General features: G+C 32.8%; 1 long non-coding RNA gene across 4 annotated transcripts in view; it reads right to left on the bottom strand.

Annotated features, from left to right (window-relative positions):
* Nucleotides 1-13,552, bottom strand: part of LOC145683318 (uncharacterized) — a 456,400-nt gene that overhangs the window by 62,295 nt on the left and 380,553 nt on the right. For all 4 annotated transcript variants that reach the window (XR_014131036.1, XR_014131035.1, XR_014131033.1 and 1 more), the window contains one exon: nt 7,829-7,852. This is a non-coding gene — a long non-coding RNA (uncharacterized LOC145683318). The remainder of the gene's footprint in view (nt 1-7,828; nt 7,853-13,552) is intronic.

Genomic DNA, 13,552 nt, shown 5'->3' with positions numbered 1-13,552 from the left:
GTTTAATTCTACTTTCTTCAGTCCAATATTTCTTTTCATTCTCATTATCGATGTCCGTTAGGGATACCCAACAATCGAGTTATTAATTCCAATGACACCTATTAGAGAAGTGAAACGAGGAATCTAATCGGGAGTGTGTATCGAAGGCCGGTGATCGGAAATAGAATTTTTTTCCAATTCCAATCATGTAAGTACTTAGAATAGGACCTTTTGATAAATATTGTTTTTGCAAAGACCATCATGTCAGAAATGTCACAAAATTCTATGCGGTTTTGAACATCGTCATCCTCTGAGACGAAAGCCAACCTCAGTTCGAAAGTTCCTCCGCTTTTCACGCTCTCTGTATATATATGTATATGGAGATTGAAGGAGAAAGAGAGGGCGAGAGAGAAATGCTCTTAGAACTGAGAGTGGGATGCTTATCTTTTAATCTACGTGATGACAAACTGTAGCATACATAATAAGGAAGGATAATGCAAATAGCTATGAAACATCGAACTGATTATTCCAAGCATTATAGTAAACTATCTCTTCACCTAAGGTGCCAAGATCCAAACCAGATTGCACTCATATCCTGAATGCCAAAACATTGTTATTTACTCAACTCCCCCTCAACCCAAAAGTGTACTGTGCAAACAATGACAATTTTTGGGATGGGTACTATATTAAAACTATATTGAGACTAGTGTTCGGCACAGATATATCTACGGTGATGGCTAAATAGCGCAATATAATAAAACCTCAATGATAAGCTATATATATACATTCCAACAGATTCCTATTCGGTTATTTACCTCCTACAACTATTTTCCTCATTCAGTATGTAACAGTCTTGATTATACACCTTGATTTATTACTTAAATAGACTTTTATTCTAACTAAGTGTCAACACACGGCGCGCCAAGAGGAAGTTAATTTAAACATACCCAGAACAGTGAAAAATATAAAATTAAACGAGTAGAAATGAAATTATTTAGGCATCACCGTAGATTTATCTGAGCCGAACACCAGTCTCAATTTTGTTTCATGTAGATATATGTTTGCAGCCATTATTTTATACGAAACATTAATACTACCTGACGGGGAATATAACAGTCATTTTATATTTTGAAGTCTACCACAAGACCAGTACATCAACGAATGTTCTTCCCAAAGTTTATCTAACAAATGATATAGTGTTTCTTTCTGAAAACGATAACACGAAAGGTATATATTGCAGATCAATAACGTGTTTCGAATTCCCTTGTCCTTTCGAAATCAAAAATCGTAATTCGTCTCTATCGTGATACAGGAATTTGTTTCCACCTTCTTAAGGATTGCTCATTTAGTATTAGAAGTCACTCGTCGGTTAATCAAAGTTATTTTCAAAAAAAACTTTGACTTGGAAAGAATTTGAACATATGTTATTAACTATATGACTCACAAGTCCAGCACGTTACCCCTACCCTATCCTATCACGCTATCGTATCAGGATATTTTAGTTTCCTCTGTAGAAAGCACGAGAAGTCAGATAACGATATATAAGTTAGTCAAATAGAAAATGAAATGAAATGAAATCTTTGAGTCTTACGTTATGCTGGTTAGGCTAAAAGAGACGGTGATGATGAGTAATGAATGGAAATAGTGGAATGAAAAAGTGGGAGGAAACGGGGGAACTCCGAGAAAACCCACGCACGCCGTGTTTTTCCACCACAAAGTTCACTTGGCGGGGGCTGGCATCGAACCGGAGACACCAAGCACCAGAGGTGAACGCTCTACCACTGAGCTACCGCGGGCCCAATTACTCAAATTAGGTCCTTAGATGCAGAAGGGAGTGTTCAACAGTAAAATTCTGCAGTGAAAACAGTCAACAAATAGTGAGATATGGACTTCAATCAAAGCGACGCCATGTTCATAAATTTTATTAGTGATGGAAAGGATTCATTCCCGTTTGTGATCTTTCCAATACAGTTTGAAGATAAGTGTTTTCTCTTGAAAACTCCCGTTATCCTCAAAATTTTCTTCTAATTTTACGATAGGTCTGTCCTTATATAGCTTCTGTTTTTGTATGTAGTAAATATGATTTTTTAAAATTAGTAACATGGCGGTAGTTATAGGTTTATTTACAGTTAAATTATATTTCTCAATATCCATGTAAGTTAGAACAAGGACTCTCACTTTCTTCTGAATTGATCACAGATTTCAACGATAATTGGCTAACTCAAAATTCATACGGGTTCCTTGCCCATCAGGAAAGGGACATATTTTTCGGTTTCATTAATATTAATTGGAAACCATAATTTAGTTGATAGAAGGGCCATCGCGATCTGATTATTCCGTTTCCTTTTTCTCACTTTATAGAGCCTTTTTTAGATGGTGGAGTTTGGTGATTAGTTTGATTCACGTATATTTCAGTAGTGTAATTATATGGATTAACATGACTAGGGATATGTACTAATATTGTTTTTTTTTTAGGTTTTCTGGAATGTAGCATGTATGTGTGCATGTAATTTTAGTAATTTGACTATAGCGATGTGGGAATGAAAATGTGATTTATTTGTTTATAGACAGTGTATTGCTGCTTATCGATTCTTCACCTCTTTTGTTCCGTTCCTTATAAGTACATTGATTCATAAAGAAAATTCATCAGTAATTCCATACCGTTACTACATAATATCTTCCTTATGGCTCCGATAACAGAGTGCAATACGTGTTTAAAACTCCAAAGTGTGTTTTTGTAATACCACTGGCATTTCATGGCGAGTTGACAACTATTCGTTGCTAGGTTTTTGTTACTCCGATACTTAACGAACTGGTCAAAATGAAAATGACCCTCCTTTTCCAATTAGTGATGAGTATATATTCGTTCTGGTCCATATGAATACAAATCTAGATAATCAACTTTGTAAATTAACTTTCCTGAAAAGAACAGTCATTTGTATAGTCCAGTAATTAAATAATCAATAGTAAACTTCGCTTTTTACATTAACTCGATGTTTGTCTATGTGCCTTTTTTTGTCATTCCGAACTGTTCTCTCTTTCTGTTCCTTTCAGTGAACGATCGCACTCTTAACATTTTCCGAAATATAACCGCATGCAATTATGGTTATTGAATTTTCGCTGCATACAAAAAAAATCGAACATGTAAAGAGAAATATACTATGGTTTGTTTGAAAGAATCTGATATCAATTCATACTAATTCTCAAGTAATGATTGGCGTCCTATAATAGTTTTTTATTTTAATATATAATCATACAGGAGAATAACCGTTTGCAGAATTAACACAATTAAAAATATGCCTTCCGTTTATATTTGCGATAGTGCTCTGAAGCTTTGAATTTTTCCACGTCACCTGAATAGGCTAAGTTCACTACTGCTAGAAGAAATGACGAAATGGATAGGATCGAATATTATAGAAAATTTGTTACACTGGAACCTCGTTATCCTATACTAAGTTGTCGATCCACCCTCTCCAAATATTTTCAGTTTCGTTAGTTTTAAAGTAGGTTGCGATTGAAATTAACTAGCACAAGTTTGGCGCAATTACGGATGTGGGAGCTACTAGTGAGATTTGGCAAATACATACTAGTACAAAATTTATTTACTTCATTTTTTCAAATTTGGTCAATTTTAGTAAGAGTGTTTTCTATTTTATCGACCCTATTCTAGTTTCCATACTTAGAGGTGTTCTCTGTTTCTAAGGTGTCGGATAATTATTCTTTATTTAGAAATTATAAATTAAAGACAATACCAACCTTCGTGTTGGACCGGACGTATATGAGTAAATTGGCCTCATAAACAGTTAATAGTCTATCATTCCACTGGGATCCACCATTCTTGTGAGCTGGTTGCCTAAAAAGCAGGGACTCCTTCTTGGGCACTCAGAGACACACTTGGGCCACACAACTTAGTAGGCCAACTTTTTTCGGCATATGGAAATATATTTGGCTGTGGATCATTTATGATAAATTCGACCACTAATCTTTATAGTTTTAGTGTCCTCGCTGATTCCTTCGGCTGGCAACTTTTCGTTTCTTTCTTTGAATTCTTTATCAGCCCTCTATAATCATCTTCAAGATTTTTTATTCTTTAACCTTCCCACCCTCCAGCTTTGAACATGACAAACATACACCCTTCAGTATATATCATTTGAATCTAAACTACCAAATGAGATGTGACGAGACAAGATTCATGGATGTCTTTGTTGATGTAGAGTATTGAGGAAACGTTTCTCTATCATATTTCGAGCCACTGTGAAAGTGAACATTGGTTCAGTACACAATAAAATTTTACTTTTTTCATTATTCATACGGAATTCCCACGAATTTTCAGTCAGCCATCTGTACTGTTTTTTTTTCTCTTGGTAACCATAAATGTCAATGTTTTAGTTCTTTTGGACCCAAATGTAGTGTTCTCCTTTTAGAATCATATATTTGTACATATTCTGTGTTTTCATGCCCGATATGCGAATTAAATGTCTGCGAGTTTAAATTAAATGCTTGAGAATACTAGTTTTATCATACGTTTCATCATATATTTGGATTATCTTATGTAAAGTGTTAGAACCTAAAAATTAATTTTGTCGGAGTTATTTATTTGAAAGTTTAAATTATTATTGAGTATATATATATTTAGATATAAATATGTATGGAATATAAATATTATATTAAAGTGAAATGTGTAATGGTGAATTGAATAAACAAATATGTGTAAAGAGTCTTGGTACCTGCCCCGAATGGTTCTTGGCTGTTATAGTCCCGAAATATCCAACGATTATAAAATGTAAATGTTAGAAGATACCGCCGCCTGTTATATATTCTCTTCAATATTTGTAATATTTTTAAGTATCATATGTAACGACTAACATCGTCTGTAATACACTAACTGCATGTAGCATGGGATTAAGGCAGGTCGTCCTAACCCTAATGTATCCTTAAATCTACCCTCAAGTTAGTAAACCGAAATTCTTCTGTAAAACTACACTTCAATTCAATCCCTCCCATCCGAATCCTCAAACTTGATCAGTGTTTCCACCTCAGTAATCGTGCTCACGGTACAAAAGCAAAAAATCCTTCTGAAATTAAAAATTCTCGTTCATATATATATATATATATATATATTGTGAATCTTACGACAAATGTGTATACCTGCCAGTTCAACAACATTTATGTACTATATTAACTGAAAAATAGTCAGTGAATGGGATAGTAAGTAAATGACAGAATAAGAAACCGTCACCTTTATGTCAGTGACAAAACCTCTCTCATGATCGCAGAAATGGGAGAAATGTATTCTATAGGTACTTCGACGAACAAAATATGTGTCAGTTACGATTAGTGTATAAGAAATGAAATGTGTGTATAAGAAATGAAATGAAGTGAAATGCATGGACACCAGAAAGGATGATTTGATAATAGGTATGATATAGCTCGTATGAAAGTACAAGACAGAACTCGTACAATTACCTTAAATGTTTTAATATGTGAGATAAAAACTCATTTCTAACCATTTCAATTTTTTTATCTTTCACTCCTCATATTGTATACTATACTTCTTCAAGGACTTATATATAAGAAAACTTTAATAAAAATATAATTTTTCTTCCTTTTCAATCTGTCTGTTATTACGTCTATAAATATATGTACTTACATATCCTTGGATTGCTATTGTTCAACCTCGTGTATTTATTGATTTAATTATATGTATGTTGCATGTCTATAAAATTCTGTGTTAAAATCTTGAATAGATATAATAAATGTACTTAGATGATTTCTTTAAACTTTTTTCATCCATGACGATACGGTGTTATGTATATATGTCAGTGTGTGTGTGAATGAATGATCAATTTAGTTTTAAGTGGTAGTATTTAATATTGGTTTACTATGAAAGTGTTTATAATAAGTGTGTAATAGAATGTTATATGTATTAGTATCTGACGGAGGACATGAAAGATAATTAATTTTGAAATATTTGAAACCCTCTCTGGGAGGGAAGCCAAAATAACACGATGAGCTTGAATAACTACAGTCTTTTCAAAAATCTCAAAATTTTTATTTGTGGGAAATAAATACATTAATTTAACTTTTTTCGTGGCTGATATGTATTCGATCTCCATTATACATATTTACATACTGGATATAGGTTATTTAACATTTCAAAATAATAGACAAACCATTGAATTAAATTTTTTCACCTGGGCTGGGTTATTACAATTCCCACTAGTGCAGTTGGCTGGATCCAGGTTGGAGTAGTATGAGGGATCAATTGTCTCTTCGAGATTTATTAGAATTGATCCTCAAGTAATAACCTTCGAACATAAATCACCTCTTAATAATTATTCAAGTTCCCTTACCATATTTCTATAATTATGCAGTAATCCTTTACATGTAGTGTCCTTTTCCTTTCTTTTTTCCTCCTTTCCTCTACTTCCTTTTCCTCACTCTTTCTTTTCCTCTTTCTAATAAAACTGAACTTACATGTCAGACTGGTAGACGCTGAGATCCAAGCTGGGAAAAATTCAAATGTGGTTGGCTTGCAGAATCATGCCCATATAATAGGCCGAAAGGAAAAATGTACGAAGAAGTACTGAAGGAAACTAACGAACGATGAGAGATCATGAAGGTGATAGAGAAAGAAGGAACAGCGCGTTTGGGAAGGTTATTTGGTAATCCGTTTGGACAACCGTGTTGACAGAGGGAATATGATCAGTAAAAGATAAAAAATTGAAATGGTTAGAAATGAGTTTTTATCTCATATATGAAAATATTTAAAGTAATTATACGAGTTATGTCTTGTACTCTCATATGAGCTGTAATATCATACCTATTATCGAATCATCCTTTCTGGTGCCCATGCATTTCACTTCATTTCATTTCTTATACACATATATAAGATTACGTTACTAATCGTAACTGACACATATTCTGTTCGTCGAAGTACCTATGGTACACATTTCTCTCATTTCCCTCTATCAACAGAGAAGGGCAGAAGAAAACCGAGAATAATAAAACCAAGAATAGAATATCCAAATGCAGTTACGAACAAAGATCATATCAAAGTATGAAACAACTCTCCCACGAGAGAGGAAAGTTTTAAAATTTCCATTTGAACACCAACATATGACTGAAATGAGAAAAAATATTTTACTGTACTGTCGTAAACAATGAGATATTTGAATTTCTCCATATATTGCTGAACCTGGACAAGACCTGCAAATTTGTTGGCAAGACAAGGAACACCTAAAATTGAAAATACTTAATTTCGAGATACTATTTGCATTACTGAAAGAACCAAATGGACAAGAACTGAAGTATAACTTAAAATGTATTTTATCCATGATATTAGTTAAAAATTGAACCATATTGAAGTAGTTTCTTCTAGGTAGACGAACCAATGTTTTACCTCTCAATATAAATCAATATATTTACCTCTCACGCCAGCATCTAAGGTATCCCGTCATTAATTATACACATAACTCTGAGTACAAAACGATCCTATATAGATAGGCTACACATTATATTCGATGTGAAATATCATAATTTACACAATTTCCCCCACGAAGTTCATTATATAAACAAATCCGAATCACAAGACATTAGGAAATCTATAATATGAACTTCATATACCAGAATAGTCTTAAAGGGGTGAACCTTGAATTTTAACCTAAAATGTAAAATAATATTCGAATTTGAATGGTACGAAGAAGTTTTTTTTGTTTGTTTGTTTCGTTCGTCAGTTATCTTTAATAGCTGAACGTTCACGGTTATCAATAGAAAAAATCGCAAATCCTAGTGGCGTAGCTAGGATAGGTTTATGAAAAAAGAATAAGTGTACTTAAACAATTCTTACCTGAAAAATCTCTTCGTCCATACCCTGAAATCATAAGAATTGTACGTATAGTACCACTTTGTCTTAAATGAAAATTATCAAATACACAATTTCTCAATATATTATAACAAAATAAGTACTGTAACAAGATGAGGTACGGGGTTCTTTCTAAAAAAAGGATGATTGTATCCATATAATTGTATTATTAAGTATCGTGAAGGGAGTACCTTTATTTTGAGCATATAATAATATTATAGTACAATCTGATAAATCACCATCATATCTGCAATACAGAACATGGTAGCAGCATTTTCGAAACAATAAAATGTTAATATTATGAATTAAACATACTAGACTCCAGTAATAAATGTCACTGTTGAGACTATAAATGCCAAACTATGATACTATCACAATCACTCTTAACTGTATATTTCTTCATGAGAGTCAAACAAATCAATACGAAGAAGTATTGTCAAAGCTTTTGGCCATTCTCTGCTTTCTCCTGCACTAAGTGTTGCCAAGGAGATTAATGTATTGCAATCGATTTGTCAACTACAAAATCACTTTATAAATATTTCTTTCCTGAGCATTACAAATTTAGTAATAACATTTATGGCACTATGCCCGAACGCCGTACGTTGTTTGTATTTTAGCCCGCAGGACGGGCCTTAAGTTTAATGTTATGACTGGGGAGGTTTTTCTGCTGTTTTAGCCCCATGTGCTATCTTAGTTCTCTCTACCCATGAAAATGTCTGTACTAGTCTTTGAAACGATGGATCTCTACCTTCTCTAAACTATAAATAGTTTTACAAAGATGGTATTTTATGACTGAAACCGTACTAGTATCATCTTATTGCCAAAAAAAATTCCAAATGTGCTGAAACGTATTGTTAGTAATTATATCATAATATTTGGCACATATAATACATTCTCTTCTCACTAGTATAAAAATGTCCTAATTAGAATTAGTTTTTTTACTGTAACCTACTTGTGCCATACAGAACATGGTTTAAATTTTCCTTCACGATGCAGCAATTCCATTTATTTATTTATTTATTTATTTATTCATTTGCCTGTTTTGCATACAAATGAGAGTATTCTCGAGCACGCATACAGTTGTCAAAATTACAAAATAATTACATATATGGTATAGAAAAAAACTTAGATAAAATAATACATACATAACTATGACTTTTATAAGCTTATACAATCATAATATAATTTACAAAGGAAAAAAAAACATTTATACATTATCTTCAAAAAACTCATTTACCGAGTAGTAACATTTATCTACTAAGAACTCGTGAAGATCCGATTTAAACATAGAATATGATTTGTTTAGTTTTAGAAAGTCAGGTAACTTATTGAAAATTTTTGTACAGTTAATATATACACTTTTTTGAAAAAACGAGAAATTTTGGGGGATAACATGCAAATTATTAACGAATCGAGTATTGTATTTATGGACGTTACTGTTTTCAATAAATAAGTGTTTGTTACTTACGGTAAACAAGATAATTTTATATAGATACGCACAAGGTAATGGTAATATTTTTTGTCCTCGAAAGATAGGCTTGCAAGAAGATTTTGGTGACAATCCAAACACAACCCTTAGTGCTTTCTTTTGTAAGCGAAACGTGCTAATACATTCAGTAGAATAACCCCAAAAAATAATACCGTAAGTTTATAAGGAGCATAAAGATTTCATTCAAATTCCACATGTTTGAACATATCTGCTCAAAACGTAAATTAGAAAAACAATCTAACGGAGTACATGAAGGATAAAGACCAACGATAAACACTACCGTTTCTTCGCAAACTGGAAAATACGGTTGGACATCACGAGTGGACCACCTTCTGTCACTTTCTTGTACATTCCTATGTGAAGAACTTGCACATGGATCATCCAGCAACAAGGATTAACATCACCCAACCCAGAACTACTGTTGCTTTCTCCGCAACTCCATCGTAACAGAAAGTCTTGATCTTCATCTCCTTCTAAATCAATGTGACTTACGTCAAATGCTGATAGTTCACCAAGCACACCTACAATATTCTCAGCATCCACATAATCATGGATGTGTGTGGAAGCCATATTACCAAAATATAAACGTCGAGCTCAATTAGGAAGAAGGAACACTGGATTCCTAGTGGTGACATGTTGGCTGTATGGCTAATGGAAGACTTCTCTTCAATGTAGTAGTGACGAATGTCGAGTACGTCCGTTATAATCCATTTAAAATGTAAAACATACGTTATAGGGACAAAAGTACTATCACCGCATGCTGTACGGGAAACGTGCAATAGGTAATGATTCAACGCTCCGTGCTATAAGTGTTAAACGCATACTCAACACATTTTAAACCATGAGATAAAATCCGCTTTCCAACGTAAATGTGAAGATCGTGTTTATCTTAGAACATATTTAGAATCCATATTTTTCACGTAATGCTTGTATGCCTAATAAGAGTAAGATATGATAACAGACTTTTCGTAACACCGTATGACATATAAAGGTTTTCAGTTATCTTTCCAGGATTGAATATGAATATAATAGTATGATATTACACTAAGCATTTTGAGAAGTCTTGCATTATTTTATATTTGTCCGTAAATGCAAAATATGATTAGAAATTATGAGTATGATTAAGAATATGTATGTAGGATAAAGAAAACAATTGTTACATTTAAATTTAATAATGAAATGTTTCACCAACTTAATGCTGATATATATCAGATAAATGCATTAAGCTGACAAAGCTTCTCACTTCAGTAGTATAAAGTTGAATATATTGAGAGGTGAAACATTGGTTCGTCTACCTAGAAGAAACTACTTCAATATGGTTCAATTGTTAACTAATATCATAGATAAAAACATTTTAAGTTATACTTCAGTCTTGTCTATTTAGTTCTTTCAGTAATGCAAATAGTATCTCAAAATTAAGTATTTTCAATTTTAGGTGTTCCTTGTCTTGCCAACAAATTTGTAGGTCTTGCCCAAATTCAGCAATATTTGGAGAAAGTCAAATATCTTATTTTTAAGGCAGTACACTAAAATATTTTTTCACTTCAGTCATATGTTGGTGCACAAAGGGAAATTTTGAAACTTTTCTCTCTCGTGGGTGAGTTGTTTTATACTTTGATAAGATCTTTGTTCGTAACTGCATTTAGATATTCTATTCTTGGTTTTATTATTCCAGGTTGTCTTCTGCCCTTCCCTCTCTCAGCACGGTTGTCCAAACGGATTACCAAATAAGCTTCCTAAACACGCTCTTCCTTCCTTTTCTACCACCTTCGTGATCTCTCAACCTTCGTTAGTTTCCTTTAGTGCTTCTTCGTACATATTTCCTTTTGGCCTATTATATGGGCATGATTCTGCACCCCAACCACATTTGAATTTTTTCCAGCTTGGATAATTCACCTTATCTCATTGTCTACCAGTCTGACACGTAAGTCCCTTCGTCCACACCATTGGCTTGACGAATCATTTCCAGCGACACATTTCTTGATGTCAGCGGCTCTTTCTTCCATACTTATTTAGCTTGCACTATTCTTTATCCTGTGTTTTATTGAATACATCCATCCGAGAATACTTGACTTATTAAATAGGAGAACGCTTTAGATTTACTCTTTTTATAGCCCCTCTCTGTATTGTTCCTGTCCACATTTTCATATATGTTTTCTTCCTATTTATCTTCCTTTCCAGTGTTTTCCACTACATTGTTCTAGTTTGCAAGTGTTTCCTGCAAGAAACGTTTCTCTTCTCAGCTATCAGTGCTATGTCAACAATAAACCTGACTGTCAACAATAAACATGGCCATTTACCTTTACGCCTTTCTCGATCCTATCCATTTTATTCATAAATTCTTCAATGGAGATGTTGAAAAGGAGAGGTGAACATGCTCATCTTTGCTTTACTCCATTATGTATCCCGCTTCCATTTGATCTCTTCCTATACCATCTGCCTAGTTATTTTAAAGCTGTTATATCATTCTTCTGTCTCTGTAATCCAACTCCAGTTTTTTCAACACTTTGAACATGATATTTCAATCTACCTTGTCAAAAGATTTCTCTATATCCACAAATGGTTTATTTATTCTGGTGTACTGTTCAATGATGAACCGTAGACTCGGTTTTGCTTCCCCTAATTCCGTTTTCCTCCTTATTCCAAACTCGTCGTCTGATAGCCGTTCTTCGATTTTCCTTCCACTCGTTCTGTGATAATTTTGCACAGTATTTCCGATGCACGGGAAATCAAAATTATATGTAAAGTCAAAATATATATGTTTATGTTGATATTGCTGGCGAATATCCACAAAATTGTATTGCATATGGTATTAATATGCCAATAGTACCATCTAAATGTGAAGACGAAAATTCACGGCGGAGTGTTATATTGTGCTGTAGAAATCAAGACACTATCCAATTTCGTTCATGTACTCATTTACTTTCAGTCGATAGTTATCTTCGGACAAGCATAAGCTATAACGAATTATTTGTGACCGCTTTATACACGAATCTCTTTGTATTAAAAGGATGTATGTGTGGCAAACAAAATTTGTTGGAAACAACATAAAACTGATTGTTTAACAATTTATTTCAATTATGAAAAAAATGTGTAAGTGCACATGGTTATTGGTCATTTATTAGCTTTCTAGGATATAAGGGCAACATGTATATAATATTGAGAACGAAGTTAAACTTTAAAATAGATTACAAATAATTAATCTACCAGAACTAAAATAACAAATAACATCTTGACTACACATTTGAAATTGATACCTAATTGAACGGCAAAACATGTTTGTTTTATCAATAATTATAGCATGAACTAGAGACTTTAAGCACTTAAGAAATTGAGTTAATATCTATTTCTATCAAACTGTAATAATGCGATGTAGTGGCACAGTGGGTTTGAATCTAACATGTAAAGACACAAAGTAAATTCTAATGACACAGGTACAGTTATTGAGCTTGCCATAACATGGCATTAGAAAGATTACATCCCGCACCATTAGGACATTGAAAAAAGAATACCTGAAATACTATTATCTCTACCTAACTTAGTCTTAAATCTTGAAATATATAACATTACAAACAGATCTACGTATATATACACGAAATATTAAACAAAGGTTAAGACAGACTTTTCAGCAATATATCAAGTAATTTATTTATTCAGGTGCATTTTATGTTATTATTATTATTATTATTATTATTATTATTATTCTGTTACGTCTTATGCATTTTCTTTTTGAATTTTATAGTTCCTAATTGCTTTATATAGTCCTTATTGCTTTACAACACTGTTAATGCTATTATCGTTAGTATTAACACAATCATTATTCAAATTATTACATACGTAATATACTCAGTTGTAGCAACAAATTAAGGCACATTAATCTAGTCTTTTAATTAAAAAAAGATCGGTTTGTGTATGAAGCTCTTGTGTGCGTAATGAAAAATTTAATTGTTTCTCCGACCAATTGCCTATTAAATTTACCTGTTTATCTTATTTTTTATTAAATTTACATTAATGATTTGGTAGTATTGCCAACTCACCAATAATTATACGATCAAAATCCTTGTAATTTACAAAATAGGGTCTGTTATTACCATATTCTAATTTAGTTGATGTTATTCCCTGATGATTTTCTAATTTAGTTAAATATCCTTCTTTCAATGATGAATATATTACTCCAGCGTGTGTATATTCAAATAAAACTCCGCCTAAATATTTCTCTG

Source organism: Thermobia domestica, chromosome 4, assembly GCF_964235325.1.
Source record: "Thermobia domestica chromosome 4, izTheDome1.hap1.1, whole genome shotgun sequence".
Classification (NCBI taxonomy): domain Eukaryota; kingdom Metazoa; phylum Arthropoda; class Insecta; order Zygentoma; family Lepismatidae; genus Thermobia; species Thermobia domestica.
The sequence above is the reverse complement of the archived record's forward strand: the minus strand, read 5'-3'. Positions and strand labels throughout refer to the sequence as shown.